The 25,994-nt window shown below is 42.0% G+C and overlaps 1 protein-coding gene across 6 annotated transcripts in view; it reads left to right on the top strand.

Annotated features, from left to right (window-relative positions):
• The window catches only part of mpp7a (MAGUK p55 scaffold protein 7a), a 339,487-nt gene that overhangs the window by 15,497 nt on the left and 297,996 nt on the right, over positions 1 to 25,994 (top strand). For 2 of the 6 annotated variants that reach the window (XM_014157503.2, XM_014157499.2), the window contains one exon: positions 2,073 to 2,163. The exons of 3 other annotated variants lie outside the window; for them this stretch is intronic. The gene's annotated coding sequence lies outside the window, so the exon portion shown is untranslated. Of the gene's footprint in view, positions 1 to 264; positions 376 to 2,072; positions 2,164 to 25,994 lie in introns of all 6 variants that reach the window. One more of the 6 variants, XM_014157497.2, reaches the window with a different exon arrangement.

Raw genomic sequence — 25,994 nt, 5'->3', positions numbered from 1 at the left:
CTGATGCTCCCACTCAGCACCTCAGGTTCCAGCAGCACCCAAGCCTCCACTATCTCTCCGAGACCTTTCATCGTTGCACCGACCACAGTGCTGGTCCCGATATCCACTGCCGTCCTGGAGGACCAGACCGGCCCTGACCTGGGCCCATCTCCAGACCCTCCAGACCTGGATCCACCACCCGGACCAGATCTGGGCCTGTTTCCGGCTCCGTACCTAACCCTAACCCCCTAACTTCTATCTCCATCTCGCCCTGTTCCGGCTAAGGATGCCTGGCCCGACTCGGTGGAATGGCCTCTTCCACCAGTCTGGGAACCTCCAGTAGCACGGCCATGGACTGCCCTGACTCCTGTTGGACAGCACAGCCTCACAGACAATGTGAGCACCTTGTCCCTCACTGTCCTGTGTGTGTGTGTGTGTGTGTGTGTGTGTGTGTGTGTGTGTGTGTGTGTGTGTGTGTGTGTGTGTGTGTGTGTGTGTGTGTGTGTGTGTGTGTGTGTGTGTGTGTGTGTGTGTGTGTGTGTGTGTGTGTGTGTGTGCGCCTGTCAGTCTTGAGTGTAGAATAAAGCGTGTTCTGTACTGTCTCCTACTGGTCATTATCCAATATATTAAACCGGCACCTCTATCGAAGTCCACCACCAGTTGGTGGCGCTGTTTTTCATACAGGATAATTATTGTTCTGATAAAGGAAGTGACTTTTTCACAAAATAGAGGCAAACAAAGACCAAATAAATGTGGAAATCATAACAAATTAGTGAAGGAAATGCAGAACTGTATGTTGATTGAACCGTATAAAACAGAAGAGAAGGCCCATTATAACCAACTAGAATGTATTTGTTACGCTACTTTGAACTTTTATTATTCAAATACATAAAATACTGTCAAATACGTCATACCATCAAAAATTTGAGAAATATTGTGATATGATATTTTGACCATATCGCCCAGCCCTACCCCAGACGCTGCCTTCTTCTATGCCTGTTAACATCCAGTTTTTCTTGACCTGAATGGTCGTTTCGCGGAAGGGTTGTAGGGGTGTGTGGTCTTGTGAATGTGTCAATGTAGCCTTCTATACAACTACTGTAAGTTACTTTAAGTGGAGGAGTATATACAATACAAATGTCAAGAAGTCATGCCATAATTTGAACCCAGTCTTCTACCACAGCTTTACTTTGCCAGTAATTTATGTCCCAGGTCGGGCTGTACACTAAAAGCAGCCTCAGAATCTAAACAACCCTAAGATGCATCTCAAATGGAACCCTATTCTGTATATAGTGCACCACTTTTGACCAGGGCCCATAGTGCACTGTGTAGGGATTAGTGTGCCATGAGACTCAGTGCATCAGCAAGCTCTCCTCGCCCACTCACAAACATGTTGTTCCTCCTTTCATATCAAACAACGGAGCCTCTGAGTTAGCTCTTAGCTCACCGCTAATTGCTGCATAGCCTCACTGAACCATCTCCTATAGCGAAACCTTTGGCTTTGTCGCAATTACAGTGAGGTAAATATAGCGAGAGGAACGTTGGGGGTTGATATCAAAAGGCTTTTGGTGTTTTGGCAGATGGTTGGTGTGGCGTTGTGGACCACGCACTGTGGCTGTAGCTGTGAAGTAGCCTACATGTTCTCCTTCTCTTCCCCCCCTCCTCCTCTTCATTCTTCTCTTCCCCCCTCCTCCTCTTCATGCTTCTCTTCCCCCTCCTCCTCCTCCTCATGCTTCTCTTCCCGCCTCCTCAGGAAGAAGAGTCTGTTTTATCTGAGTGAATTTGATTTGAAGCTTTACAGTGGGTTAAGGATTGGCTTGTTGGCAGGTGCACTCAGTTGTTCAGCTCACTAGTGTTTGTATCCATCCCGTTTCAGGGATGGATTCAGGCATGGGTCAGTGTCAACCCTTTTTTTATCTGATACTAGAGCCCGACCGATAAATCAGTTGACTGATATTATCGGCTGATATTAGCCTTTCACCAAAATATTTGTATTGGTCTATATTCCACAGATAAAGCGCCAATATTATATACATAGAATGAACAAATAAGTCTGCTCATTTGCGGTCATTTGACTTTGTTTCTCTCAAAAGGTTCCTAAAGAGGGCCCTCTACGAGCTGCTCATTGAACATCATTCAGCCAAAGTCGTCACAACGTGAGAGAGTAGGCATGGTGGTTTGATGGTGAGTAGCTTGCTACAGCCAGCGACAGCATATTTGAATAAGTAAATAATCAAAAGTACGCTACACCAAGCAAGCAGCCCTGTCATCACATTCTCACTTAGTTAACATTAGCTGGCTACCATCTAGCTAGAAAGGTAGTTAGCCTAGATAACATTAGCTAGCAATCTTCACTATGTGCGAACACTGGACTGGCGCCTAAGTGAACACTCATCCTTGATAGAAAAATAACACCATTACTGTCTGGGCCTATTATGTTAGTGGGCTTATTTAGTTAGTTTTCCCAAATCTGCAATCTGCAAAAAGCAAGACAGCTCTGCGCCAACTATCGTTCAGGCCATGTTCTTACATTCATGATGAGAAAGATTGTAGTTAGCTAGCTAAATTAGAATGTGTGTGACTAAAACCAGTGCACCAAATGCCATTAGCGCTTGTCATTTGCAGTTTTAATATATAGCCAATATATTTTGTAGTAAATAAGTGTAATTAAAATTATGGTTTCAGTAAGAGAACTTTGTTAATAAAGAGCTAGCATGTGCTTGCTTATGATAATAAGCTCTCATTGCAAGGTTGCCATAGTGTACGTTTACATGACCTTTGACTGTTGTAAAGCGCTGTAGTGAATCTACTCAATACTAATGTTGACATCTAGTGGTGACATTACAATATGCACATTATGGCATATCACTGCATGGGTTGTAAAAATTGCAGTTTCAGATTTACTTTGAGACAAAGTTGAATTAATTCAGCCCTTCTTGTTTATTAGTGTGCTTGTGGTGCTTCAGCACAAACGCTTCTGGATTGTTATCCACTGCCATAGACAAGAAGGTCAACTTTAGTGTTTGTTTTTTACATTTATTTTCCTGTTTATAGAGGATTTAGTTGCTTTTGTGGTTAACATGTAAACCACAAATAAAATGTTTTTAACTAATACTTAAAATATTTAGTTAAGAAATCATAATTTAGAGTATCTGTTAATCCTTTGGAGCGATTTGGGTAAAAAAATGTAGGTATTTCATTCCACCTCAAAAAGGGTTAGGGTTAGTAAAGAAAAGGATTAGGGTGGACAAGGTTTGCACTTCAGGGTATTTATCAACTAACTAAAAAGCACGGCACAAGGATACACGGGCACATGGGGGGGTAGGATGGAGATTTGATGGCTTGTAAGGCCGGTAGGTAAGTTTGTGATAACTTGTATGATAGAAGGTTGTGGTTCTGGAGGATACTAAGGGCGAGATACAATACATTAGCATACGTGGCCATACTAACAAGAGGATATCAAGTATGCTGCACAATGTAGCAACACAATACATAAGCTAGGATAAACAAAGGATATTATGCTGCACTGCAGGAAATGTACTAAGCCAGTGCAGACATCAAACTATGAGCTTACAAATAAGAAATGTACACAGGTTACAATATTACAATTACTGCTACACAATATAAGGCACTTTAGTCAGGTCACGCACAACAAAAGGTAAAAGAATTGGGCCACCCTATGCCATCTCAGTCGCCTAACAAACAATGAGGTAAAATAAGCTGCTTATATACAGTTGAAGTCGGAAGTTTACACACACCGTAGCCAAATACATTTAAACTCAGTTTTTCACAATTCCTGGTCAGGAGTTTACATACACTCAATTAGTATTTGGTAGCATTGCCTTTAAAATGTTTAACTTGGGTCAAATGTTTCGGGTAGCCTACCACAAGCTTCCCACAATAAGTTGGGTGAATTTTGGCCCATCCCTCCTGACAGAGCTGGTGTAACTGAGTCAGGTTTGTAGGCCTCCTTGCTCGCACACGGTTTCCATTTCTGCCCACAAATCCTCTATAGGATTGAGGTCAGGGCTTTGTGATGGCCACTCCAATACCTTGACTTTGTTGTTCTTAAGCCAATTTGCCACAACTATAGTTTGTTAACCAGATATTTGTGGAGTGGTTGAAAAACAAGTTTTAATGACTCCAACCTAGGTGTATGTAAACTTCCGACTTCCAACTGTAGGTGAGGAAGGAAGATAAGTTTTTATTTATCAGGGCATTGTTAGCAAAAAACAGGATCCCCCAATCTTCGTGGTCAATCTTTGTGTAAAAAAATTAAATGAATATAAGACGATCATGGTACCAATAATTGCTTCTAATACACCAGATGTATGTCTTTGCACCGATCTATTTTAAAATCTCACACAGAAGTTATGCGGATAATTTAGTTGCGAATGGCAACGTGGTCGGTGTTCAACTTGAGTTAATGCCGATTTTATGGTCATTCCGGCGTGGCATTCAGGGCATTCATACTTCTTGCATTTCGCGGAGCAGGACCTGGTTTCCCAAAAGCATTTTAAGGCTAAGTTCATTGTTAGAACCTTCGTAGGAACATCATTAAAAGCTAATTAATATAACTTCACTTTCCAATTTACAGTAGCTATTTCTGAAAAAAAATGCCATGCTATTGTTTGAGGAGAGCACCTAATAACAAAAGTTTTTTTCACTGCAATAGGTTTGATAAATTCACCTCTGAAGGTAAAATGTGTACTTATATTCTGAAATCTTGCTCTGATTTATCATCCAAAGGGTCCCAGAGATAACATGAAGTGTCGTTTTGTTAGATAAAATCCCTTTTCATATCCTAAAAAGGTCCATAAATCATGCATGATCAATTTTTGTATTTCCACTCGTTCAATTTGCAAAGGAATCTGTGAAAATCTAAACTTAAACGTTGTTTCAACTAGTCAAATCACGTTCGTATGTATTCCTCAGAGACCCTAGAACGTAGCAAGACTTCACTATATCATTAGGGGTGTAGTATATCCTATAGGACACCATATTTGGTCAGAGAGCGACTCCTTCATGGCACGCCGATGACGCGGGCGGTCTTCACTGGAACGACTATCTTTGTCAAATAAGCACCAATCATGGTCAAACAAAGCTAGCTAGATAGCCAATGAGCTGGGCTTTACGGGAGTATCCGGAAACCCTGTGTCTGTCGCAAAATGTAGGTGCTAACCTTTTGCGACAGCATGCCTTTTCCTTTTGGACAAAAATTATAAGAATATTCAGTTATGAAAGTTATGAAAACTGTTTGTTTTGCAAATTTTGAACTTATAATATGGCTACAAATTCTGGAAAAGCTAAATCAAAGTCCAAGTATACAGATTTAACCATATTCTTGCAGAAAAATGTAATATGAATGCTACTGTCTCCTTCACGATTTGCCCAAATGTACCTGGGTGACTTCACACTAAATGTCATGTAGTTCACTCATACTTCAAGTTATCATCTGAAACTTTGCACATACACTGCTGCCATCTTGTGGACACCATCGGAATTACAACCAGAGTGATGGCTAGAATTGAGACCTTTCTCTTGCATTTCAAAGATGGTGGTAGAAAAAATAAAAGTTTATTTTCTTTGTATTTTCTTTTACCAGATCTATTGTGTTATATTCTCCTACTTTCAATTCACATTTCCACAAACTTCAAAGTGTTTCCTTTCAAATGGTACCAAGAATATGCCTGAGCTACAGGCAGTTAGATTTAGGGTATGTCATTTTAGGCCAAAATTGAAACAAAGGGGGCTATCCCTAAGAAGTTCAAAACCATCTTTACTGAAGTTGAACTTGAAAGACTCCATATTTAGAACAGCTAAATGCTTCATAAATGTTTTTTTTTTCCCCCTTCCGTGTCACTTTCAACACAGAAGATCTCCGCTAAACACAAAATCAAGATCTTTATCCGTCTTTCTGTACCCGCCGAAAACTAACTTCAGAAACGAACGTGACTAAAAATACCAAGTTGCCAATGTCTTTGCAATTGTTTAAAAAAAGGAAAGGATATAAGATGTTTCAAATTAAAAACGAGATGACTGTACATATAGGCCTATATTTCAATGATGTTAAAGTCTATTTCTTGTTCATTCAGTTTTATTTAGCTATTTGTATGCTACTGTCAAATTTTTGCCTCAAATATATTTTATGATGGGTAGCCTACATGTGCTCAGTGACGTGTCAAATCCTGATTTAGTTCATTATTATAGGGTAAGTATTAAAAGCCACCTCAATATTTGTAGCCATAGGTGATAATATTTCATAGGCGCTGATCCGTCGTCAGTATTGTGTAATAATTATAATGTTAAGGTAAGATTTAAAAGGGAGAACGCTGATCCGAGAGCAGCGTGGCCGTTCGTTCGATCCTATCAATATTGACGCATGCCTCAACAATGCACTTAGCAAACTTTCTATCTGCGTGGTGTTTTCAGAAATGCACGTTACATCATAGAGTGTTGTAGGAAAAATGCATCGTTAAAACAACTGTAAGCGAGGGAAGTTAGGCTATTGGGAACAGGGCCCAGAGCTGTTGTGAAGGAAGTTGTCGAAGAACCAATCATGTCAATGTGGAGCTAAACGAAACATTGTAAAAACAATTGGGAGGCACACGGTGACGCAGTACAGAGCTTGATTTAACCGCTGCATGTCTCTGTAGGCTCCGCCATTGCGTCACAACCTCCATACGGAGCTTCTGGACCGCATAAATCAGCTTTTACTCAATGAGAGGGGGCAGCGCTGAACTAGCCTGCAACGTTACCTTCCAGAATAGCTCAAACTGCGCATGTTTCCATGAGACGCCATCTTAACCATCTTCATTTGGCTTCAATGTGCTATTGAGTCTTCACGTAGGAATGAATTGTGTCACTTGATCAATGACTTTGTCCATTCATGTTTATACAGTCATTGGGGTGGACAGAGGTGAACAGGGTTATTTGAGGAACCATGTTAATGGCTGATGCTCCCATGGGGGAGGGGCTGCTGGGGCAGCAGGGGTTTCAGTTGCATCTTTAGTAAGGCTGCATTTGAATGAGTTCTCGTGAGCAGTAGGCTACTCCCCCATCTCCCAGGCTAGGAGAAGACCATCCCAAGGACATGCTAACAGGTCACAATGCTGCACAGTGGGGGTGTGTGGAAGGAGCGGGATGGAAACAGAGTGGGAAGCCAGATGCATTAATAACTGATTACAACTGCAACTCTCAGGCCCTAATCTCACATTCCTTGTCTCCCTCTCCAAACTCACACAAATGGTCACTATATTGCCTTTTTCCCCCTCCAACACATTTGTTTTTCCCAACAAATTCTTATAGAGATTTTTTCCCATGTAGCTTTCTCGGCCTAGTTTATTGGGTCATCGGTTGCATCCCGAATGGCACCCTGTTCCCTATATAGTGCACTTCTTTTGACCAGAAACTTATGTGCACTATATAAGGAATAGGGTGCCATATGGGACTTAGCCATTGGGCTTGGGTGTAAAACAATGCTGCTCTTTCTCTCTCCTGTTTCTGAATCTGTCCGTTTAGACTGCTGGTCGGTTATCTAATTGACCATCGGTGGCTTCTATGGCCCACTAGCTGAGAAAGAGGGGGTGAGAGGGAGAAAGAGAGTGCTGGAGAAAAAGTGATGGAGAAGGAGAGAGCTAGATAATTAATGAGAGAGAGAGAGAACAAGATCAAACTTGCCATTGACCAGTGGCCCTGCATTGAATATAACTGAGCTGTGTTGTGTGTGTCTGGGCCCAGTAGTAGAACAAAACCTCTTAGAGGTGGACCTGTCCTGTCCAGCAGCACTGGACCCCAGCCAGGCACAAGGTTGCCGGGCCAGCCTGGAGGATGCAGGAAGAGAGGAATAGAAAGAGAGCCATAGAAATACAACTAATTGATAATTCATTCCATCACAGGAGGCTACTGAGGGGAGGACGGCTCATAATAATGCCCGGAACGGAGCAAATGGAACGGCATCAAACATCTGGAAACCATGTGTTTAATGTATTTGATACCAATCCACCTATTCTGCTCCAGTCATTAACACGAGCCCGTTCTCCCCAATTATGGTGCCACCCACCTCCTGTGAATTCCATGGTTTTCTATTTTTATGAGTACAGCTCCACTAACACAAAGGGTCTGGCAAATGGACAGAGGAGGGCATGAACCATGGCCCCCATCTCTGAGCCCCAAACTCAATGGGCTTCAGTGGAGACATTGCAATCCCCCTCCTTTCTCACCGCTTCTGACAATGGGGTGTGGGATGTGATAGGATGTGATTCATTGTTCAGTTTCGTGAGCAGTAGAGCTTTTTTGGTGTAAATAGGGGATTTTACTCTCACAGGGAGCAATGCTATCTAAATTGTTATGGTAGCAGATAGGTTTGTGTGGGATACATGTCTCCTTAATGTCAGACACAACCGGAGGATTGGCTACCCACATCACCAGTTATGTTACTGCGTTGGGCCCTATGGGCCCAGGCCAAAGTAGTGCACTAGAAAGGGGAATGAGATGCCACACAGTATCTAGCTCGTTTCTGGATAAAGACTGCACATTGCTCTATCTACATCCAGAAGTCTTTTAAGCAGGGTTATTTATTGTTCAGAAGAGCCATCAAACACCATGGAAGCAGTGGCTGTAACCTGATGGAAAGTTGGAAACCCTAACTCTTACCTTGGCCCTTCCTTCACAGGTTAGGTTAGCCAGAGACTGAGTCTATTGCCCCAGCCAGGAACCTTTATTGTGACCCTTTACAGGAAGGTTAGTCAAGGACTTCAACCCTACAAGCCAGGCCACAGCAGGGTGTGTGCGCTGTATAGTAACGTAATTGTAACTCCCTCAGGAGTGTGTTGCGTATAAATACTTTTAGAGCCTCTACATCCGCTGGGCTGTTTTAATCTCATCAGTGACTGAGCAGATCCTCTCTCGTGGCGCTCTGCCAGTGACACCACCCCACCAGGGCAGGGCTCGTCTAGTGGTGAACTGGTCCTGCTGCATGGGATTGCCCCGGGCTCAGCTCCTCAGCTAATCTGTTGCATCCAGCGGCCTTCCACTGGCCTTTCTTCTTAACACACTGTTCCCAGCCGTTTCCTCCACTTTGAGGTTCATCCCAACCCCCCCCCCCGATGCTTTTTGGAGCTGGTGTATGTGCCACCCTCTTTCTGATGTTAAGGCTTAGGCCTCCATTGGCTTTGAGACTGACAGGCTGCTGTCCTTTCTTCTCAGTCAGTTCTATCCCAAGTCTCAGTCTCTGCTGTTTTATGAGACATTTTTTGAAGGTGTGTGGGTATTTCCCTCTTTCCCATCAGCAGGGTACTATTCACTAGGAAAGAACCTTAAGTAAACGGGCCAAAACGGAGAGGGACTACCCGGAACTTGTCAAAATTGTACATTTTGCACTAAGAATATGACCCAGGCCTTCCCATCGGCCTGTACTGTACAAAGGTTTCTTCAGCTGTCCCCATAGGATAACCCTTTTTGGTTCCAGGGAGAACCCTATGTGGAAAGAGTTCTACATTGAACCCAAAAGGGTTCAACCTAGTACCAAAAGTGTTCTACCTGGAACCAAAAAGGGTTCTTCAAAGGGTTATCCTATGGGGACAGCTGAAGAACCCTTTTAGGTTGTAGATAGTACCTTACCTCTTTACTCATTAGAGGTACACACACACATATATATATATATATACCGTAATTTCCGGACTATAAGCCGCAACTTTTTTCCCAGGCTTTGAACGTCGCGGCTTAAACAATGACGCGGCTAATATATGGATTTTTCCCGCTTTCACATTTTTTTTCTCCAAAAAAACACATTCTGTGACGTGCTCAGTTTTTTGGCGGCATGAAGCTTTCATTAGACCAATGAAATTGCCGAACGGGTTAAGGTCAAACAACTATTTTTGTTTACTGTTTAGATTAAATCGAGCGCTCTCAAACTTCCCATCATTCTGATTACGGTAGTCATTTTGTCACCCTGATTCCTGGGGGTACAACAAAGTATTTGCAGCCACTCGACATCAGTGTAAATCGTGCATTTTAAGGTGGCGCTCCGTGTTCAGCGGGAGGCTTGGATGACAAGTGGGGAGAAATCCTTCACTAAAACGGGCCGCATGCGAAGAGCAACTTATGTTCATGTCTGCCAGTGGGTCCTGACAGCGTGGAGCATTGTCCAAAAATTCGCTATCACCAAGGGGTTTCGAAAGGCTGGACTGCTGCATGTTGAAGAGGGCTCAGCGGGGGATTTGCCTCCGGATGAAAGTGACGAGAGCGACAATGAAAACGATCCAATATCGGATGAAGCAATTCTGAGGCTATTCAACTCCGACCCCGAATGAGATGGTTTCAGTGCACAGGAGAAGGAAGATGGTGACCAATGACTTTCTTGGCAGTCTACTGTTTACTGCTAATTTTTTGTTACAAGCCGTGTTTCGTTAAAGCCTATTTATTTTTGTTACAAGCTGTGTTTCGTTAAAGCCTATTTATTTTTGTTACAAGCTGTGTTTCGTTAAAGCCTATTTATTTTTGTTACAAGCCGTGCTTCGTTAAAGCCTGTGTAAAGTTAATTTGTTTCAATGTACCGGTAGGCACCTGCGGCTTATAGACATGTGCGGCTTATTTATGTTCAAACAATGACTTTAAAAAAAATTCAGTGTGTGCGGCTTATATTCAGGTGCGCTTAATAGTCCGGAAATTACGGTATATATACAAAAGTATGTGGAAACCCCTTTAAAATTAGTTGATTTTGTTTTTTTAGCCACACATGTTGCTGACCGGTGTATAAAACCAAGCACACAGCCATGCAATCTCCATAGACAAACATCAGCAGTAGAATGGCCTTACTGAATTGCTCAGTGACTTTCAACATTGACACCGTCATAGGATGCCACCTTTCCAACTAGTCAGTTTGTCTATTGTCTACCCTGCTAGAGCTGCCCACGTTAACTGTAAGTGCTGTTATTGTGAAGTGGAAACGTCTAGGAGCAACAACGACTCAGCTGCGAAGTGGTAAGCCACGCAAGCTCACAGAATGGGACCACCGAGTGCTGAAGCGCGTAGTGCCAATGCCAAGCGTCAGCTGGAGTGGTGAAAAGCTCTCCGCCATTGGACTCTGGAGCAGTGGAAACACGTTCTCTGGAGTGATGAATCATGCTTCACCGTCTGGCAGTCCGACGGACAAATCTGGGTTTGGTGGATGCCAGGAGAGTACTACCTGCCCCAATGCATAGTGCCAACTGCATGCCCCAATGCATAGTGCCACAATGCATTATGTCAAGTTTGGTGGAGGTAGAATACTGATCTGGGACAGTTTTTCATGGTTCCGGCTAGGCCCCTTAGTGGCAGTGAAGGGATATCTTACCACAACAGCATACAATTACATTCTAGACGATTCTGTGCTTCCAGCACAGAATTGTGGCAACAATTTGGCGAAGGACCTTTCCTTTTTCAGCTTGACAATGCCCCCGTGCACAAAGCGAGGTCCATACAGAAATTGTTTATTAATGCCCATGATTTTGGAATGAGATGTTCCTTCGACCAGGTGTCCACATACTTTTGGTCGTGTAGTGTATTTAAAGACCCTCTTGTCTAGCCCTATCAGCACAGCAGGATGGTTTTAATGGTATAGCGGATGAGTTTAGGTCTAGGGCTTTAAAGGTTATCACCCTAATAGGCTATAATGGGGCTAAATGAAGACGGCTTGCGCTCTCCGTTTCTGTTTCTGACAGACTAGAGATGGCAGTAAGCTCTAACCTGTGAGTGAGCCCCTGACCACTTGGTTAAATCTTTGTCTCTGCACCCTTTGTTTAACTTGTTCATTAAGAAACTTGAGTGAGCCGAGGTCATGTAGTAATTACACCGTTAGGCCTACTACAAAGGTATAAGAGCATGTATTACCCATCTGTGCCATGTCAACAGTTTAGCCAGGTGTGGTGCCAGTTACCTGTGCCAGGTAGGGAAGTTGTTCTCCGTTTGGCATTACCAGTAAGGACAGCTGGGGATATGGGATCTTGTACCTTCCCAGTAAAATGGAGGGAGGGGAGGGGAACCGCCAGAACTACATTGTTTAGTGCTGAGCAGGTTTTACATGTTTGTCTGACCTGTCTGTCAGTCACCCCTGTGTCTGTCTTCCGATGTAATAAATCCCTCAGTGGGTGGAAAAGGTGTGTGTGTGTGTGTGTGTGTGTGTGTGTGTGTGTGTGTGTGTGTGTGTGTGTGTGTGTGTGTGTGTGTGTGTGTGTGTGTGTGTGTGTGTGTGTGTGTGTGTGTGTGTGTGTGTGTGTGTGTGTGTGTGTGTGTGTGTGTGTGTGTGTGTGTGTGTGTGTGTGTGTTGACCAGGCTCTGACAGAAATGGGGGTGTGGCAGGGCGACTTTCTTTGGAACTGAAGAAGTAGGAACAGTTGTAAGCATTGGATGGAGGGGTAAGTGGGTGATCACGCTGGGAGGTCTTTATTCTCTTTGTTTATTTAATCTGCTTGACTTTATCAGTCAACATGTGGCCATAATCCTCTCGGAGAGGCACCTATCGTGTCTTTGGCTATGCCGGATTAAGTGATATGACATGCTAACCTATAAAATTCTTTCTCTGTAATTAATATTACCTGATTAAGCTAATCATGTAAATGTGATTAACTAGAAAGTTGGGGCACCACGGAAGAACGTTTATAGAGCCGTTATCTTCCGAATAAACTCTTAAAATACTTAGTAATATTTTACATCGATAGCAGTCAATATTAACCCTTATCTTATTTTCAGTCTCATAATGAAAGTTGTAAATTCTTGGCTATCTTCACGAACCCTGGCTAACAAGTTGAATCAGCAATACAAAATTGGATTTAATTATTTATTTACTAAATACCTAAACTAATCACACAGAATTACAAATACACAGAATACAAATGATGTCATACAGAAAACATCCCTGGTGGACGGAACCTGTATGATGGTTGGTTACACAAAGGAAAAGGGGTTGGGCTTGAATGAAAGAGCGGGAAGACTTAGGAACAAAGAAACAGCAGCTATGCTATCGTAAATACAGTGTCTTATGCATTCTAAATTACCGCCCATTTGGAAAAGGAAAATGCAATAAATATTTACTCTGAGCTGCGCTTCGGTAGATTGGTCGTAGATGCTGGCCGGGTTGGCCAACAGATCTTCCAGTCCTCGGAAGAATGTCTCTAGTGGTACATTGGATACGTGGTGGTATCTTCGTCTGTTTGTTAGACTGGATCCGTCGTCCGTCCTTTCCTAGCCCACGTCTACAGCGGCCGCTGCTAACTCAACGGCTAGGAAGTATCACTTCTGTAGTGAATAAGCTCAAAGTTCATACCATTCGCCACCAAAGCTCACGCCGAGGTTGGCTTAGTTCTGTACTTGACGTGTGTCCTTCTAACGTAGAGGCTGCAGACCTCACGTACTGGAACCTGTGGTTATCTTTTCGTCAAAGGCTTATATAGTGGAGAGGGGGAAGGATGTGTTTCATCGTTTATAACCCCTGTCTCTTCACAGGGGTGGGTCACTGATCAAGCAGGGCACTTTCCTTATGAAAACCCAATTCTCTCATTTGGAAGCTAAAATTACATTTAATCTCCTAACAAACAATTTCAATATCAAACATTTCAATTGCATAACAATTCCATGTGACTCTGATAACTAGAGGGTGTATACTTTCCCAGGTACAGTTTATGTCGTCCTGTCATCTGTCATAATGTCTCAGATGACAACCGAACTGACATCCATACTCATTACGTTCCAAAGCATATTTCCAACTGGTTTTATTACCAAAATATGGTTCCTTTCCCCATTTGTTTGATGTTCCCAGACTCTCTATATTTAACAGGACAGCAGTCCTTCAGGACAGCAGTCCTTCAGTAGGGTCAGAAAGAGAGGGGAAGGGAGAAAGGTATTTATGGGGGGGTCATAAACCTTACCCACAGGCCAACGTCATGACACACCCCTGATAAATATTTGGCACCCTTAATAAATATGAGCAAAAAAGACTGTATAAATACACTGAGCAAAAATGTTAACGCAACAATTTCAAAGATTTTACTGAGTTAAAGTTCATATATCGAAATCAGTCAATTGAAATAAATGCATTAGCCTCTAATCTATGGATTTGATATAACTGGGAATACAGATATGAATCTGTTGGTCACAGATAACTTACATTTTTTAAGGTAAGGCTGTGGACCAGAAAATTGGTCTGTATCTTGTGTGACCACCATTTGCCTCTTGCATCTCCTTCACAGAGTTTATCAGGCTGTGGTCTGTGGAATGTTGTCCCACTCCTTTTCAATGTCTGTGCGAAGTTGCTGGATATTGGCGGGAACTGAAACACGCTGTTGTGCACGTTGATCCAGAGCGTCCCGAACATGCTCAATGGGTGACATGTCTGGTGAGTATGCAGGCAACGGAAGAACTGGGACATTTTCAGCTTCCAGGAATTGTGTACAGTCGTGGCCAAAAGTTTTGAAAATTACACAAATATTAATTTTCACAAAGTCTGCTGCTCCAGTGTCTAGATATTTTTGTCAGATGTTACTATGGAATACTGAGGTATAATTACAAGCTTTTCATAAGTGTCAGGCTTTTATTGACAATTACATGAAGTTGATGCAAAGAGTCAATATTTGCAGTGTTGACCCTTCTTTTTCAAGACCTCTGCAATCCACCCTGGCATGCTGTCAATTAACTTCTGGGCCACATCCTGACTGATGGCAGCCCATTCTTGCATAATCAACGCTTGGAGTTTGTCAGAATTTGTGGGTTTTTGTTGTGAGTGAGCCCACTCCCTTGGCTGAGAAGCAACCCCACACCTGAATGGTCTCAGGATGCTTTACTGATGCCATGACACAGGACTGATGGTAGGGCTCACCTTGTCTTCTCCAGACAAGCTTTTTTCCAGATGCCCCAAATAATCGGAAAGGGGATTCATCAGAGAAAATGACTTTACCACAGTCCTCAGCAGTCCAATCCCTGTACCTTTTGCAGAATATCAGTCTGTCCCTGATGTTTTTCCTGGAGAGAAGTGGCTTCTTTGCTGCCCTTCTTGACACCAAGCCATCCTCCAAAAGTCTTCACCTCACTGTGCGTGCAGATGCACTCACACCTGCCTGCCATACACACCTGCTTGCCATACACAAGGCCATACACACTGCCTGCCATCTGCCTGGTACAGTTGAAACCGGGATTCATCCATGAAGATCCAGCTACCATCGAAGGTGAGCATTTGCCCACTGAAATCGGTTACGACGTTGAACTGCAGTCAGACCAAGACCCTGGTGAGGAATACGAACACGCAGATTAGCTTCCTTAAGACAGTTTCTGACAGTTTGCAGAAATTCTGTGGTTGTGCAGACCCACAGTTTAATCAGCTGTCCGGGTGGCTGGTCTCAGACGATCCTGCAGGTGAAGAAGAGGTCCTGGGCTGGTGTGATTACACGTGGTCTGCGGTTGTGGGGTTGGGTGTACTGCCAAATTATCTAAAATTACATTGGAAGCGGCGTATAGTAGACAAATTAACATTCAATTCTCTGGCAACAGCCCTGGTGGACATTCCTGTAGTCAGCATGCCGATTGCACGCTCCCTCAACTTGAGACATCTGTGGCATTGTGTTGTGTGACTAAACTGCATATTTCAAAGTGGCCTTTTATTGTCCCCAGCACAAGGTGCACTTGTGTAATGATCATGCTGTTTAATCAGCTTTTTGATTTGCCACACCTATCAGGTTATCATGGCAAAGGAGAAATGCTCACTAACAGGGATGTAAACAAATTTGTGCACAAAATATGAGAGAAATAAACTTTTGGTGCAAATGGAACATTTCTGGGATATTTTATTTCATCTCATGAAACATGGGACAAACACTTTACATGTTGTGTTTTTATATTTTTGTTAGTATAAATAATGCAAATACTGAGGTAGTATGCTCAACAATTGGGAAATTATATTATTTTACACTACTATAATTGCTCAGAGAAATATTTAAATTAAGATCAGTCTGTAAGAGCACACAAAGGATATCAAGGATCTGGGAAGATTCTTTATGGAGGACTGGTCTAATGTACCTCCCAACGTGTTCACCAATTGCATACAACCTTGTAGAAAAAAGGCTCAATGTCGTTATCCTCACAAAGGGAGAGTGCTAGAATATTGAAAACAGGGGTGCCAATAATTTTGACCCCTATTTATCTTTAGAAAATAAATAAATGGTAATACTTGTTAAACAAAATGTCTTTCTCCTGAGCATTTGTATTAGGGCAGTTCCGTGGTAATGGAATTGCGCTGAGACTCAGATTTTACAGTGAAAATGTATGCCACAGAAAAACCAGTTGATTTCAAAGTTTAACAAACTCTGTGCACAAGGACTACTTTTAACAATTTACACTGACAATTTTACAAAAATACATTTACTTGAACTGTGAAGATGCAAAGTTTGGCAACTGAATTTCGGTAAAATATCCCTCAGTTCTTTTTATGTGACCGTTTTCCAATATCTCTATTAAATACGTGTTCTGAATTAAGATTCAAAGATGTCTGTAAAAATATGACATGACACATTGACTTTGAAAAAATCTATTTTGGTTATTGAACTACAGTAAGTGAAGTTGATTTACACCCGGTAAGGGAATTTCATCATGGGTCTCTGATCTGTACTACACAGAAATGCACAATTATGGATATGAATGGCATTCTCTTCATGGTGATGTATCCTAAATAGGTACACAAAGGTGTAAATAGGCAATATCCTCCTTTGGATATTTTGATATTATTCTAAACACTGGCTATTTAGTTTTAATGAGCTCTGACCCCAAAGACCACATTTGGTTGGTCTAGACTGGACCAAATCTGAACCAATCATCAACTTCTATGTTCACAAGTTTGGAAATCAAAGTAGAGTATAGCACAAAACATTAGAGTACATTACAGTTCTACTTTACTGTGCTGTAATGTACTGTGCTGTCCAAAATTGTGAACCCGACTGTGGTTTGTGACTAGTATGATTTCTCATTGTAGCCTATTCAATTGCAGGAATTCCTTTACCGATTTAGTAATGGAAGTTTTAGTTTCAATCACTTAATAATTTATAAACAAAATGTAAGTGTTGATATTAGTTGGCAGGGGCCTTTTACTTTATTATTGTGTTTAGATGTATTTCTAACACCTTTCAATACTTTTTTTTCTGGTAGATGTTTTCTAAGACCCCTTTTCCATCTGTTTGACCAGGATCCAAAGCCTTTGCTTATTCCTAATTTTTGGAGGGAAATGGTTGAAAAATGTATATGTTCTGTAATCCCCCCCAAAATATACACTCTTAGCTTTCATTTCACACCCAATTTGATATGCTCCTATGAACCACATGTTGATGCTCATGGGTCCTTTTAAATGGAAATGACCATTTAGTATAAAATAATATAATTTTGATTTTGTTGAATACAATATAGCTCAGTATTTGTATTATTTATTTTATAGTATTTGTTTGATCATCTTTATCATTGGTGCCAAATAATTATGGATCTGACTGTATATAAATTTTTGTATGGGTTACCCCAGTGGGAATTGAACCCATGATTCTGCCATTGCAAGTAACACTATACACCCTAGTTCCCCACTGTAATTTATATGACACTAACTTCTAGCATTTGTTCTCATGTATAGGCCACACAAAGGTGGGAGCCAATTCTAACGGGCCCTTGTGTCCAGGCAACAGTTATATGGATGGCTGATGTTGATAGAGGAAGCATTGTGTGTATGTGTGTAGAGAGCGGGTATGTGTAACTGTGTGTGTGAGGTTCTGTTTAATGTCACAGTTCAGTTTGTTCAGTGTAGCAGTAGCTCTCAATTAGGACAGGCTTCTGGGTTAGGCTAGCTGTGGTGTGAAAGATGTACGCAGTGTCATGGGAATAGCCACCTTACCACAGTATTTTCCGCAATTACATGGAGTAGCCAGTCAAACAGAAAAAGTATCCAGCCAGGCATGGCCCCCAGGGTTACAATTTGTTTGCTGAAGGAACTCTCTTTTGGTAGCCTCTGGTACATTCGAATGTCTTGATTCCATCCTAAATACACAGCAAAATGATTGAACAAGTGGTTCACTTTATCAAGTTTACCTCCCCGATTGGAAAACTTTGTTGTGGTTTGTGTAGAAAGACATGACTTGACAATTGAAATGACTGAAAATGAAAGAATTCAGTTAGTAGTTTTGCATATTGTCTAGGCCAGGGTTTCCATTAGCCGATAATAGCTGGCTTTTGTCAGAGAAAAAATGTTTAATTGGCGCAGGGAGAAGAGAAAATCCCATTGCGAAATAATGCTTTTTAGCCTGTTCATTGATGGAAATACCAGTCGATGGAAATCCATTTGACTGGTCATGCTTATCGGTCTGTTGGTAATTCGCATAATTTAGTGGAAATAAATTGGCCCATGTGTACAGTAAATTCATTACGTACAGTTGAAGTCAGAAGTTTACATACACTTAGGTTGGAGTCATTAAACCTCGATTTTCAACCACTCCACACATTTCTTGGGAAGAAACTATAGTTTTGGCAAGTCGGTTAGGACATCTACTTTGTGCATGACACAACACATTTTTCCAACAATTGTTTACAGACAGATTATTTCACTTATAATTCACTGTATCACAATTCCAGTGGGTCAGAAGTTTACATACACTAAGTTGACTGTCTATAAACAGCTTGGAAAATTCCAGAAAATGATGTCATGGCTTTATAAGCTTCTGATAGGCTAATTGACTAGTGTTCTGTCTCCTAGAGATGAACGTACTTTGGTGCGAAAAGTGCAAATCAATCCCAGAACAACAGCAAAGGACCTTGTGAGGATGCTGGAGGAAACAGGTACAAAAGTATATATCCACAGTAAAACGAGTCCTATATCGACATAATCTGAAAGGCCGCTCAGCAAGGAAGAAGCCACTGCTCCAAAACCGCCATAAAAAAGCCAGACTACGGTTTGCAACTGCACATGGGGACAAAGATCGTACTTTTTGGAGAAATGTCCTCTGGTCTGATGAAACAAAAATAGAACTGTTTGGCCATAATGACCATCGTTATGTTTGGAGGAAAAAGGTGGGATGTTTGTAAGCCAAAGAATACCATCCCAACTGGGAAGCACGGGGGTGGTTGCATCATGTTGTGGGGGTTCTTTGCTGCAGGAGGGACAGGTGCACTTCATAAAATAGATGGCATCATGAGGAAGGACAATTTATGTGGATATATTGAAGCAACATCTCAAGACATCAGTCAGGAAGTTAAAGCTTGGTCACAAATGGGTCTTCCAAATGGACAATGACCCAAAGTATACTTCCAAAGTTGTGGCAAAATGGCCTAAGGACAACAAGGTATAGGAGTGGCCATTACAAAGCCCTGATCTCAATCCTATAGAAAATGTGTGGGCACAACTGAAAAAGCGTGTGCGAGCAAGGAGGCCTACAAACCTGACTCTTGTCACCAGAGCTCTGTCAGGAGGGATAGGCCAAAATTCACCCAACTTATTGTGGGAAGCTTGTGAAAGGCTACCTGAAATGTTTGACCCAAGTTAAACAATGTTAAAGGCAATGCCACCACAAATAATTGAGTGTATATAAACTTCTGACCCACTGAGAATGTGATGAAATAAATAAATGCTGAAATAAATCATTCTCTACTATTATTCTGACATTTCACATTCTTACATTTACATTTTTTTATTTCACCATTTATTTAACCAGGTTGGCCAGTTGAGAAGAAGTTCTCATTTACAACTGTGACAAGGCCAAGATAAAGCAAAGCAGTGCAACAAAAAACAACAACAAAGAGTTACACGTGGGATAAACAAAAGTACAGTCAATAACACAATAGAACATCTATACACCGTGTGTGCAAATGGAGTAAGGAGGTAAGGCAATAAATAGGCCATAGTAGCGAAGTAATTACAATTTAGGGAATTAACACTGGAGTGATAGATGTGCAGATGAGGATGTGCAAGTAGAAATACTGGTGTGCAACAGAGCAAAAAAGTAAATAAAAACAATATGGGGATGAGGTAGGTAGTTGGATGGGCTATTTGCAGATGGGCTATGTACAGCTGCAGCAATCGGTAAGCTGCTCAGATAGCTGATGCTTAAAGTTAGTGAGGGAGATATGTCTCCAACTTCAGTCATTTTTGCAATTCGTTCCAGTCATTGGCAGCAGAGAACTGGAAGGAAAGGCGACCAAAGGAAGTGTTGGCTTTGGGGATGACCAGTGAAATATACCTGCTGGAGCGCATGCTACGGATGGGTGTCGTTAAGGCGGAGCTTTACCTAGCAAAGACTTATAGACGACCTGGAGCCAGTGGGTCTGGCGACGAATATGTAGCGAGGGCCAGCCGATGAGAGCATACAGGTAGCAGTGGTGGGTAGTATATGGGGCTTTGGTGACAAAACGGATGGCACTGTGATAGACTGCATCCAGTTTGCTGAGTAGAGTGTTGGAGGCTATTTTGTAAATGACATCGCCGAAGTCGAGGATTGGTAGGATAGTCAGTTTTACGAGGGTATGTTTGGCAGTGTGAGTGAAGGAGGCTTTGTTGCGAAATAGGAAGCCGATTCTAGATGTATGCAGAATGGTGTCGTCTGCATAGAGGTTGATCAAGGAATCACTCGCAGCAAGAGTGACATCACTGATATATACAGAGAAAAGAGTCGGCCCGAGAATTGAACCCTGTGGTACCCCTATAGAGACTGCCAGAGGTCCGGACAAAAGGCCCTCCGATTTGACACAATGAATTCTGTCTGAGAAGTAGTTGGTGAACCAGGCGAGGCAGTCATTTGAGAAGCCAAGGCTGTCGAGTCCGCCAATAAGAATGTGGTGATTGACAGAGTCGAAAGCCTTGGCCAGGTCGATGAATACGGCTGCACAGTAATGTCTCTTATCGATGGCTGTTATGATATTGTTTAGTACCTTGAGGGTGGCTGAGGTGCACCCGTGACCAGCTCGGAAACTGGATTGCACAGCGGAGAAGGTACGGTGGGATTCGAAATGGTCATCGATCCGTTTGTTAACCTCTTGGGGCTATGTGGGACGCTAGCGTGCCACCCGTGGTGCACCCTATCAACAGCAGGTGCATTTCAAGAGCGGCAAATTTGAAACCAAATAAATGTCAAAATTCCAATTTTTCAAACATACAACTATCTTACACCCTTTGAAAGATAAACATCTCCTTAATCTAACCACGTTGTCCGATTTCAAAAAGGTTTTACGGCGAAAACATAAAGTTAGATTATGTTAGGAGAGTACATTGACAATAGCTGTGTGTAATGTTTTGTCAATTCAAAGACAGGCGTCACCAAAACCATAAAACCAGCTAAAATGATGCACTAACCTTTGACAATCTCCATCAGATGACACTCCTAGGACATTATGTTAGACAATGCATGCATTTTTAGTTCTATCAAGTTCATATTTATATCCAAAAACAGCGTTTTACTATGGCGTTGATGTTCAGGAAATCGTTTCCCTTCAATAACCGGCAGTCAAGTCAGCACCACAAATTAAATAAAATTAGAAAACATTGGTAAAATATTATATTGTCATTTAAAGAATTATAGATTTACATCTCTTGAACGCAATCGACTTGCCAGATTTAAAAATAACCTTACTGGGAAATCACACTTTGCAATAATCTGAGCACTGCACCCAGAAAAATACGCTTTGCGATACAGACTGAACGCCATGTTGGAGAGATCTAAAATCGAAAATACTATGTAAATAATCCATTACCTTTGATTCTCTTCATCAGATGTCACTTCCAGGAATCCCAGGTCCATAACGAATGTAGTTTTGTTCAAAAAAGCTCATCATTTATGTCCAAAAAGCTCCGTGTTGTTCGCACATGATCTAAGCCCGCCGGACTTCACTTCATGAACGAGGGGAAAAAATATATTTACGTTCGTTCAAACATGTCAAACGTTGTATAGCATAAATCATTAGTGCCTTTTTAACCAGAACATGAATAATATTCAAGGTGGACGAATGCATTCTCTTTTAAAACGTATTGGAACGAGGGTACCCAACATGACCTCGCGCCAGAGTCTAATCGGCCATCACCGTTCCAAGGCTCTTGTTCGGTCAGATCTCACAGTAGAAGACTCAAAACACTTTGTAAAGGCTGGTGACATCTAGTGGAAGCAATAGGAAGTGCCAAAACATTAATCAGCCCCTGTGTGTTTCAATGGCATAGGCTTAAAGGTAATTCAACACATCAGGTATCCACTTCCTGTCAGAATCTGTCTCAGGGTTTTGCCTGCCAAATGAGTTCTGTTATACTCACAGACACCATTCAAACAGTTTTAGAAACTTTAGGGTGTTTTCTATCCATATATAATAAGTATATGCATATTCTAGTTACTGGGTAGGATTAGTAACCAGATTAAATCGGGTACGTTTTTTTATCCAGCCATGAAAATACTGCCCCCTAACCCCAACAGGTTAACTTGGCATTCGAAGACTTTAGGAAGGCAGGGCAGGATGGATATAGGTCTGTAACAGTTAGGGTCTAGAGTGTCACCAGGGGATGAACGCGGCAGCTTTCCAATCTTTAGGAATCACAGACGATATGAAAGAGGTTGAACAGACTCGTAATAGGGGTTGCAACAATGGCGGCGGATAATTTTAGAAAGAGGGTCCAGATTGTCTAGCCCAGCTTTTTTGTACTGCTCCAGGTTTTGCAGCTCTTTCAGAACATCTGCCAACTGGATTTGGGTGAAGGAGAAGCTGGGGAGGCTTGGGCAAGTAGCTACGGGAGGTGCAGAGCTGTTGGCCGAGGTTGGGGTAGCCAGGAGGAAATCATGGCCAGCCGTAGAGAAATGCTTATTGAAATTCTCAATTATCATGGATTTATCGGTGGTAACAGTGTTTCCTAGCCTCAGTGCAGTGGGCAGCTGGAAGGAAGTGCTCTTGTTCTCCATGGACTTTACAGTGTCCCAAAACTTTTTGGAGTTTTGGGACACTGTAATGCAAGTTTCTGTTTGAAAAAGCTAGCCTTTGATTTCCTAACTGACTCTGTGTATTGGTTCCTGACTTCACTGAAAAGTTGCATATCGCGGGGACTATTCCATGCTAGTGCAGTACGCCACAGGATGTTTTTGCTGGTCGAGGGCAGTCAGGTATGGAGTGAACCAAGGGCTATATCTGTTCTTAGTTCTACATTTTTTGAAAAGGGCATGCTTATTTAAGATGGTGAGGAAATTACTTTTAAAGAACAGCCAGGTATCCTCTACTGACGGGATGAGGTCACTATCCTTCCAGGATACCCGGGCCAGGTCGATTAGAAAGGCCTGCTCGCAGAAGTGTTTTAGGGAGTTTTTGACAGTGATGAGGGGTGGTCGTTTGACCGCTGACCCATAATGGATGCAGGCAATGAGGCAGTGATCGTTGAGATCCTGATTGAAAACAGTAAAGGTGTTTTTGGTGGGAAAGTTGGTCAGGAAAAAAAATCAATTAAGTGGTGATCGTAACTGACCTAAAACAGGGAATTTTTACAAGGATTAAATGTCTGGAATTGTGAAAAACTGAGTTTAAATGTATTTGGCTAAGGTGTATGTAAACTTCCAACTTCAACTGTATCTTATTTATCAAACGTATACAGAGGTGCTTGTGGTACTTTGAAGACCAACTAGTTCTCCCAGTCTCACATCAGAGTTAGACATTCATTCGGGTTTCTCAAACGTCACATTTCATAGTTTGTTTTTAAGGTTAAGCATCAACTCAATGGTTAAGGTTTGAGAGGTTATTTTTGTTTTCAGCCTTAATTTAGTTTTGCTATCTGTGTCAGGCTATAAATGAGACCGATGACGTAACATCATGCACATATCTTTTCATACTCAATTGCTTTCATTCAATAGGCCATTACAAAACAATTATCAGTAGGTCATGTGTAGAAAAGGTGACATAGTATTGATCACAATGTCATTGTATTATCCTCAACTTCTCAACTGTAGGCTAGCTAATGACTAACGTTAGATGGATATACGGAAATTATTCAAGAGAGGCAGTGCCAGAAGCTCTGATGAAGGCCAATCTGGTGAGAAATTAAGATTTTACCAGTTCAAACAAATTAAAATGTATTCTGATTAATCACCTGTTATTGAGTTATTGTAAATATGAGTTTAATAACAATACATGTCAAAACACAGCAGACAAGAATGAGGGAAAGAAGCTGGAGGTTAAAAAAGCGAGTAGATGTTTAAGCTGTAACATATGCTGAAAAAATGTATGTCTTAATTTTGTCAGGCATAAGTAAATGATGTTCATGATATATTCAAGGGTCATGCAGAAAGAGAGACTTATGTGCAAGGCAGAGATCAACATGCGAGCTGTATAAGTGAGAGAGAGCAAGCATGCCCAGAGAAAGAGGGACAAGAAACAGATCCAGAGCGAGGTGAACAGATCCAGAGAGGGAGGGACAACAAACAGATCCATCATTTTCTCTCTTGTCTCTCTCAAAATAAAATCCCAAAAGTATTTTGGCTCCATAGTACAGCCATGTTTGTGCCTTTTTGTTGGTTTTGGATGGATGGGGATAGAGTGGACTTTATTTGGATAGAATTTAAGTAAGTCATATTAGATCAGTGTCTAACACAAACTATGAGAAACGTATACTTAAGCCAACCTTGACCAAAAATAACCTTATTTTTATAGATTTTACACATGTTGTTACTCAAAAAATACATGATGAAAATACATTTTGGGGGCCAGACCCCCCATACCTCCCCTAAAAGAGGCTTAGCCCCCCTATTTATGAATCTATAGTGACGTCCATGATTCTGTTCACATCTTATAACATTGGGCAAATTTAATACATTTTCAATGCATTTAGTTGATTCCCTACCAAGTTCAATAAAAAAATTTACATTGTTGAATTCTGTTTTAATGCCTGAATTCCGTGAGGGCACTAATTATCATATTTCGACCTGAATGAGGCTCTCCACTACCTATCGTTCCTGCAGTGATGAATCACAATTTTCATTTAATGTTTTCATAATTTATTTGCAGATTATCGCCAAACAGCCTTGGCCTACTCTACCAGTAGCCTGTGCAAATTAGGGTACCAAATGAACGGCTCTCTCACCGATGCGATTCGGTAGGCTACGCTGACTGACGAGACAAAAGTCACTCGCTTCAGTGTCACTGTCAGGCAATCCCTGACATCCTAGGAAATGACACCTAGTAAATCCTTTGATTTACTACTCCTGATGTGATACCATGGACATCTAACCACGTTGCATAGTTTATGAATGGCAACGGGATGTAGGAGGATGTTATTATTTTTATTGGCCAGTCTGAGATGTGGCTTTTTCTTTGCAACTCTGCCTAGAAGGCCAGCAACCCGGAGTCACCTCTTCACTGTTAACATTGAGACTGATGTTTTGCGGGTACAACTCACTCCTCATGCCAAAAAGAGGCATATGGGTTGTCTCTCCGTTCTCTCCGTCCTCCCATGTCAGAAAGGGAGGTAGATTCCAAGGTGTTATCAAGGCATTTTAAAGCGGTAAAAAGTGAGCTCAAGTGATATACAGACTCCCTCCAGCCTCCTCCTAATTACAGAGTGGAGGTGGTGGGAGTTTCAGGGAGTTTGTGCTTTGAAGCCTCAAGGGAACCAACCATCCCACAGCCAGCCGGTCTCTGTTACTAAACTCACCCTGCTCTTCTCATCGCCTCCTCTCCTTTCCTGCTCTCCGTCCATACAGTGTTTTAGATTCACCGCTGTCACAGTATCTAACGAAGGTGGCGCCCCTCCTCGGTCGGGCGGCGCTCGGCGGTCGTCGTCGCCGGCCTATTAGCTGCCACCGATCGTTGTTTCTGTGTCTTTTGGTTTTGTCTGTCTGTCTATCTCGCACCTGTTTTGTGTTTGTCATTAGTGGGGGGTTATTTAGTGTGTATTTTCAGTTGGGGTTCTCGTGCGGGATTGTTTATTGTCCACTCAGGACAGTTGTGTTTATAAATTGTTAGTATAGATTATTATTGCCGGGCTGCGCCCCGTGCGCTTTTCGTTTCCAGTG

Source organism: Salmo salar, chromosome ssa19 (genome assembly GCF_905237065.1).
Source record: "Salmo salar chromosome ssa19, Ssal_v3.1, whole genome shotgun sequence".
NCBI lineage: Eukaryota > Metazoa > Chordata > Actinopteri > Salmoniformes > Salmonidae > Salmo > Salmo salar.
This window is presented reverse-complemented; position numbering and strand designations above follow the sequence as displayed.